This window comes from Equus asinus, unplaced genomic scaffold (assembly GCF_041296235.1).
Source record: "Equus asinus isolate D_3611 breed Donkey unplaced genomic scaffold, EquAss-T2T_v2 contig_672, whole genome shotgun sequence".
Lineage (NCBI taxonomy): Eukaryota > Metazoa > Chordata > Mammalia > Perissodactyla > Equidae > Equus > Equus asinus.
The window spans coordinates 10,001-17,706 of NW_027225374.1; positions in this window are offsets into that span (position 1 = coordinate 10,001).

Consider the following 7,706-nt stretch of genomic DNA (forward strand, 5'->3'; position numbering starts at 1 on the left):
GGAGGGAGCACGGGCTCGCGGGAAGGCTCCCGGGGACGGCCTCGGGCGCGGACGGGCCACCAGGAAAACACACGCGGGATCCCACCGCCAACGACACGCGAGGGCGGTCCCACGACGCCTGGGACGCCGGCCGGCCTCAGCCACCCCTCGGCCTCCCGCGGGCCCGGCCCCACCGCCGGGGCCTACGTGAGGCGCCCCCGCCGCCGGGGGCCGCCCCGTCCACCCAGCCACCCGTCTGCCTGTCTGGTCTGCTCCGGGGCCCACGTCCCGAGGGAACGCGCCCGAGAGCGGCGGCGGCCCCCACCCATGCCCGCACGCCACCACCGGCTGCGGCTCGGGACGGGAGCGAGCGGAGAGCCAGCCGCTCGCGGCGGGGCGGAGCCCGGACGGGGCCGGGCCCTCTCCCCGCCCCAGCGCGCGACGGGAGAACCACGCGCACGCTCGCGCACACGCGCGGCCCCGCGCCCGACGACGGCCCGGCCGGGCGTGACCCTCCCCCGACTCGGAGGGGGGAGGCGCCGGCCGCGGTAGGCAAAGAGCAGCTCTGCCCACGCGCCACGGTGGTGGCGTCCGTGGCTACTACGCGCAAAGGAGGGGCGGCGGCTGGGGGGTCCGGTACCCCAAGGCACCCTCTCGGATCGCTAGAGAAGGCTTTCTCACCGAGGGCGTGTCGCCCCCGCCCATCGTCCGCCATCGGTCCCACCAAGGCGCTTACAGACACCATGGCCACGCAACGCAGGAGGGGTCTGCGGTAGAGGTAAGGCCTAGAGCAAGTCGGAGCGTCCGTGGTCAGGGCCGCGAGCCCGCGCTGCCCCGGGCTCGCCATCTCTGGCCACACTGGGCTTAGCTAGGGATCTACAAGGCCCCTGTGCGGCTCCCAAGTCAGTGCCTCCTCTCAGGCCGAGAGACCAAGGGAGGCAGAGACTGGGACGGAGGTGCCGATCAAACAGCACCTCCCAACCAAAGAGCCAGCGCCACGCCGCTGGCTCGGCCCGCCACGGTCACTCCCACACCCGCGGGGAAACCCCAGCAAGGGGAACACGCGGGCACGCGCCCGAGCCTGCCCGCCCCCACACGGCACGCCGTGGGGGGCGACGAGGCACCCGTCCACCCCGAGGGGGACGAGGGGCACGCCTCCCTTACCGACTCGACCCCTCCGCTCCTCAGACACACCAGCACAGTGGTTACCTGAGGAGGCCGACGGGAACAGGGAACGACACCGCCACTCGGCCTCGGGCGCCTGAGGGACGACCTGGAACGCTCCAGGGGCACCGCCAACGGCCTGGGGAACGCGCTCACGCGCCCGGGAAGGCGCGCGGCGCGGCGGCAACACGGCCCGCCCCACCGCGGGGAGGGCCGCCCGCGAGACACAGCCAAGAGGCACAGGCGGAGCATCCGCCGCGTCACGGAGACCCCGACACCGCCCACGCCACGAGGCACGGGGCGGGGGAGCGAGGTCGGGCCGGATTCCGCACCCCTGCCGCCTCCCACACGCCACTCGCAGCGGGGGAGAACGGGCGAGGGGACCCGCGGGCAGAGCGAGAAGAGCGGTCCCGTTCGCCATGAACGTCCGTCCCTCGTCTGGCACGGCTTAGGCCCGGCCCGGGAGAGCACAGCATCACCACATCGGTCGGCAGCATAACGCGAGGGACCCCCGAGCAAGGGAAGGCCGGCGAGGACAGCGAGCGGAGGAGCCTGCTTCAGCCTCACCGACCCCTCTCCTCCTCCAGCAAGCGCGGGCGACCACCCCAGGACGAGAACGCCTGACACGCACTGGCACGGAGCCGGTGGGATGGGGTAAGTCGCGACCGCACCCGGGTGCCGGCGGCAGGGAGTGCACGTGGTAGAGGACCCCGCGCCCCTAACCCCGCCGCCCTCGGGTACCAGAGACCGGAGGTGGCACCACGGTCGTGGGGGCGCCTGGAACGCACAAGAGCCGGCGCGCAGGCCCCAGCGGGCGGCTCAAGCGGCGGGGGTGGAAACGGGCGTCCGGTTCTCGGCCAGAGCCCGGAGCCCTCCCCGCACACGCATCCAGGCACCCGGAAGCTCTCGGGCGACTGTCACCCGAGCAGAGCGTGTCAGCACTTACCTGGCGGCACAAAACCACCCATTCGGGGGCAAGAATCGCCGCGCCCGGAGACGGGGCCCACCCACGGATCACCAGGGGAACCCCTGGATCACGGCCACGGCCACCAGACCCCAAGCACGACCCCATCGCCACCAGGCCCGGAGCTCCCGGGGCCATCTGGTCGACCCCAGAAGCGTGGCGGCAGGGGGAGCCGGGGACAGCCTCCCCGGGCCGCCCGCGCGGGCCGGGACCGGTCGGTCCCTCCCTCTGAGTCGCCGGGTCAGGACTTAGAAAAGAATTCCGCGGAGGCGCCTCCGGCGACCGGGCCCGGGGCGGGACCGTGGCTCCCGTCCCTCAGCCGGGGCTCCACCTACGCCTCGAGCCGGCCCCCTCCCGCCTCCGGACAAAGACGCGACCCGCGAAACTCGGAGAGAGAAGTCCGGTCCGACGGCCCGGACCCACCCCGGGCACGCGTCCGGGCCGGGGACGCCCTCCCCGGCCCGCCCTCGAGGGCTCCCGGGGCCGGTCCACGCTCTTCTCCAGGGCGGGACTTGGAAAAAAAAACTGCCACGGAGGAGGAGGCATCCGAGGACCGGGCCCGGTCCCCACCGCCAGAGCCGGTCGACTCGGAAGACCAGTGGGGAAAAGGCCAGCCCGGCGGCCGAGCCCGTCGCGCCCTCCACGGGCCTCCCCCGCAAGGCCCCGGCCGGTCGCCCACCTCCGGAGCGGGGCGCGGAAAGGGGATCGGCGACGCGGAAGGCCCGACCACCGGGCCGCCCTCGGGACGACGGCCGGGCACGGGACGAGCTCCCTCGCCCGTTCCCCCGCGGCGGCCCCCCACCCCCTCCCGGGGACGGAGGGGCACCGGCGGCTGCTGGTCGACCCGTCCGGGAGGCCCCACACCCCGGCCGGCACCGGGCGGCGCGGCGACAGCCACCTCCCTCAGTAGCCTGCACCTCCAATCTCCGGCGAGCGGGCGTCGCGCTCACGCCCCGGCGCCACCGGGCCAGATCCCGCCAGCGACGCCGGCCTCCCGGGACTCTGCCTCGGTCACCGCGGCCGAGTCCCGTCCCTTGGCCCGCGTCGCCGGAGCTCCGGAGGAAAGAGACGATATAAAAGCGGCCGCCAGGTGGCACCCGGCGACCGACGACCGCCTCAGCGGGACGGAGCCGGAGCGCGGGCCCGCCGGGGAGCACAGCCGGGCCGCCGGGCCGCCCGATCCCGTCCCGGAGCCCCCTCGGACCCAGCCTCCCGGCCCAGTGCGGCCCCGGGGTGTCCGCCCGCGGGCTCCCGGCCGCCAAGGCGCAGCCCCAGCCGCAGGAGGGGGACTCGGAAAAGGTTTCTCGGGCGATCACCGGGAAGGGGAAGGGGAGAGTTCCCCCCAGAGAGGCCAGGGGGCGGCCCGGGCCGGGCTGGGCCGGTGCGGCCGGGAGGCCGCCGCTTCCCGGAGCGGCTGGAGCGCCCCCGGGGTTCCCGGGAGGACTTAGAAAATCAGGGCGGGCGGGGACGGTCAAACCGAAACCAGGCACGTCATCCGAGAAGGACCGTGATGACGGGAGGAGGAAAGCTTTCCAGTCCAGAGGGCCTGTCGAAGGCAGGCGGAGAGTCTACCCGCTGAAACTGACGAAGATGGGCAAAAGAAGCTAGCTCAGGCGCCGACATTTAAGGAAATAAAAAAAAAAAGCACGAGGGCGTGGAGAAATGGGGAAAAATCAACACTGAGAAATCTACCCTCTGAAACCGACGAAGATGGGCAACAGGGGCTAGCTCAGGTGGCAATTTTTAAGGAAAAATGAAAGGAAGTGCGTGGAGACCTGGGGAAAAAGCAACACGGAGAAATCTACCCTCTAGAACTGAGAAAGAAGCGCAACAGAGGCTAGCTCAGGTGGCAATCTTTAAGCAAAAAAAATAAGATAAAAAAATACAATAGCGAGGAGACGCGGTCAAAAAGCAACCCTGAAAAAGGTACCCTCTGAAACTGAGGAAGCAGGGCAACAGTGCCTAGCTCAGGTGACAATCTTTAAGCAAAAGAAACACACAAGGGCGTGGGGAGCTGGGGAAAAGGCAACACTGAGAAATCCACCCTCTGAAACTGACGAAGATGGGCAAGAGAGGCTGGCTTCAGGTGGCAATCTTTCAGCAAAAGAAACACACAAGGGCGTGGGGAGCTGGGGAAAAGGCAACACTGAGAAATCCACCCTCTGAAACGGACGAAGATGGGCAACAGAGGCTAGCTCAGGTGGCAATCTTTAAGCAAAAAAAATAAGATAAAAAAATACAATGGCGAGGAGACCCGGTCAAAAAGCAACCCTGAAAAAGGTACCCTCTGAAACTGAGGAAGCAGGGCAACAGTGCCTAGCTCAGGTGACAATCTTTAAGCAAAAGAAACACACAAGGGCGTGGGGAGCTGGCGAAAAGGCAACACTGAGAAATCCACCCTCTGAAACGGACGAAGATGGGCAACAGAGGCTAGCTCAGGTGGCAATCTTTAAGCAAAAGAAACACACAAGGGCGTGGAGACCTGGGGAAAAAGCAACACGGAGAAATCCACCCTCTGAAACTGAGGAAGATGGGCAAGAGAGGCTGGCTTCAGGTGGCAAACGTTAAGCAAAAGAAACACACAAGGGCGTGGAGACCTGAGGAAACAGCAACACGGAGATATCGACCCTCTGAAACTCAGGAAGATGGGCAAGAGAGGCTAGCTCAGGTGGCAATCGTTAAGCAAAAACAAAACCCAAAGGCGTGGAGACCTGGGGAAAAAGCAACCCTGAAATATCTACCCTCTGAAACTGAGGAAGATGGGCAAGAGAGGCTGGCTTCAGGTGGCAATCTTTAAGCAAAAGAAACACACAAGGGCGTGGAGGCCTGGGGAAAAAGCAACACGGAGAAATCCACCCTCTGAAACTGAGGGACATGGGCAAAAGAAGCTAGCTCAGGTTGCAACCTTTAAGCAGAAAAAAAACACAAGGGCGTGCAGACCTGGCAAAAAAGCAACAGTGAGAAATCTACCCTCTGAAACCGACGAAGATGGACAACAGAGGCTAGCTCAGGTGGCAATTTTTAAGGAAAAATAAAAGGAAGTGCGTGGAGACCTGGGGAAAAAGCAACACGGAGAAATCTACCCTCTAGAACTGAGAAAGAAGCGCAACAGAGGCTAGCTCAGGTGGCAATCTTTAAGCAAAAAAAATAAGATAAAAAAATACAATGGCGAGGAGAGCCGGTCAAAAAGCAACCCTGAAAAAGGTACCCTCTGAAACTGAGGAAGCAGGGCAACAGTGCCTAGCTCAGGTGACAATCTTTAAGCAAAAGAAACACACAAGGGCGTGGGGAGCTGGCGAAAAGGCAACACTGAGAAATCCACCCTCTGAAACGGACGAAGATGGGCAACAGAGGCTAGCTCAGGTGGCAATCTTTAAGCAAAAGAAACACACAAGGGCGTGGAGACCTGGGGAAAAAGCAACACGGAGAAATCCACCCTCTGAAACTGAGGAAGATGGGCAAGAGAGGCTACCTCAGGTGGCAATCCTTAAGCAAAAACAAAGCACAAAGGCGTGGAGCCCTGGGGACAAAGCAACCCTGAAATATCTACCCTCTGAAACTGAGGAACATGGGCAAGAGAGGCTAGCTCAGGTGGCAATCGTTAAGCAAAAACAAAACACAAAGGCGTGGAGACCTGGGGAAAAAGCAACCCTGAAATATCTACCCTCTGAAACTGAGGAAGATGGGCAAGAGAGGCTGGCTTCAGGTGGCAATCTTTAAGCAAAAGAAACACACAAGGGCGTGGAGGCCTGGGGAAAAAGCAACACGGAGAAATCCACCCTCTGAAACTGAGGGACATGGGCAAAAGAAGCTAGCTCAGGTTGCAACCTTTAAGCAGAAAAAAAACACAAGGGCGTGCAGACCTGGCAAAAAAGCAACAGTGAGAAATCTACCCTCTGAAACCGACGAAGATGGACAACAGAGGCTAGCTCAGGTGGCAATTTTTAAGGAAAAATAAAAGGAAGTGCGTGGAGACCTGGGGAAAAAGCAACACGGAGAAATCTACCCTCTAGAACTGAGAAAGAAGCGCAACAGAGGCTAGCTCAGGTGGCAATCTTTAAGCAAAAAAAATAAGATAAAAAAATACAATGGCGAGGAGACCCGGTCAAAAAGCAACCCTGAAAAAGGTACCCTCTGAAACTGAGGAAGCAGGGCAACAGTGCCTAGCTCAGGTGACAATCTTTAAGCAAAAGAAACACACAAGGGCGTGGGGAGCTGGCGAAAAGGCAACACTGAGAAATCCACCCTCTGAAACGGACGAAGATGGGCAACAGAGGCTAGCTCAGGTGGCAATCTTTAAGCAAAAGAAACACACAAGGGCGTGGAGACCTGGGGAAAAAGCAACACGGAGAAATCCACCCTCTGAAACTGAGGAAGATGGGCAAGAGAGGCTACCTCAGGTGGCAATCCTTAAGCAAAAACAAAGCACAAAGGCGTGGAGCCCTGGGGACAAAGCAACCCTGAAATATCTACCCTCTGAAACTGAGGAACATGGGCAAGAGAGGCTAGCTCAGGTGGCAATCGTTAAGCAAAAACAAAACCCAAAGGCGTGGAGACCTGGGGAAAAAGCAACCCTGAAATATCTACCCTCTGAAACTGAGGAAGATGGGCAAGAGAGGCTGGCTTCAGGTGGCAATCTTTAAGCAAAAGAAACACACAAGGGCGTGGAGGCCTGGGGAAAAAGCAACACGGAGAAATCCACCCTCTGAAACTGAGGGACATGGGCAAAAGAAGCTAGCTCAGGTTGCAACCTTTAAGCAGAAAAAAAACACAAGGGCGTGCAGACCTGGCAAAAAAGCAACAGTGAGAAATCTACCCTCTGAAACCGACGAAGATGGACAACAGAGGCTAGCTCAGGTGGCAATTTTTAAGGAAAAATAAAAGGAAGTGCGTGGAGACCTGGGGAAAAAGCAACACGGAGAAATCTACCCTCTAGAACTGAGAAAGAAGCGCAACAGAGGCTAGCTCAGGTGGCAATCTTTAAGCAAAAAAAATAAGATAAAAAAATACAATGGCGAGGAGACCCGGTCAAAAAGCAACCCTGAAAAAGGTACCCTCTGAAACTGAGGAAGCAGGGCAACAGTGCCTAGCTCAGGTGACAATCTTTAAGCAAAAGAAACACACAAGGGCGTGGAGACCTGGGGAAAAAGCAACCCTGAAATATCTACCCTCTGAAACTGAGGAAGATGGGCAAGAGAGGCTGGCTTCAGGTGGCAATCTTTAAGCAAAAGAAACACACAAGGGCGTGGAGACCTGGGGAAAAAGCAACACGGAGAAATCCACCCTCTGAAACTGAGGAAGATGGGCAAGAGAGGCTACCTCAGGTGGCAATCCTTAAGCAGAAAAAAAACACAAGGGCGTGCAGACCTGGCAAAAAAGCAACAGTGAGAAATCTACCCTCTGAAACCGACGAAGATGGACAACAGAGGCTAGCTCAGGTGGCAATTTTTAAGGAAAAATAAAAGGAAGTGCGTGGAGACCTGGGGAAAAAGCAACACGGAGAAATCTACCCTCTAGAACTGAGAAAGAAGCGCAACAGAGGCTAGCTCAGGTGGCAATCTTTAAGCAAAAAAAATAAGATAAAAAATACAATGGCAAG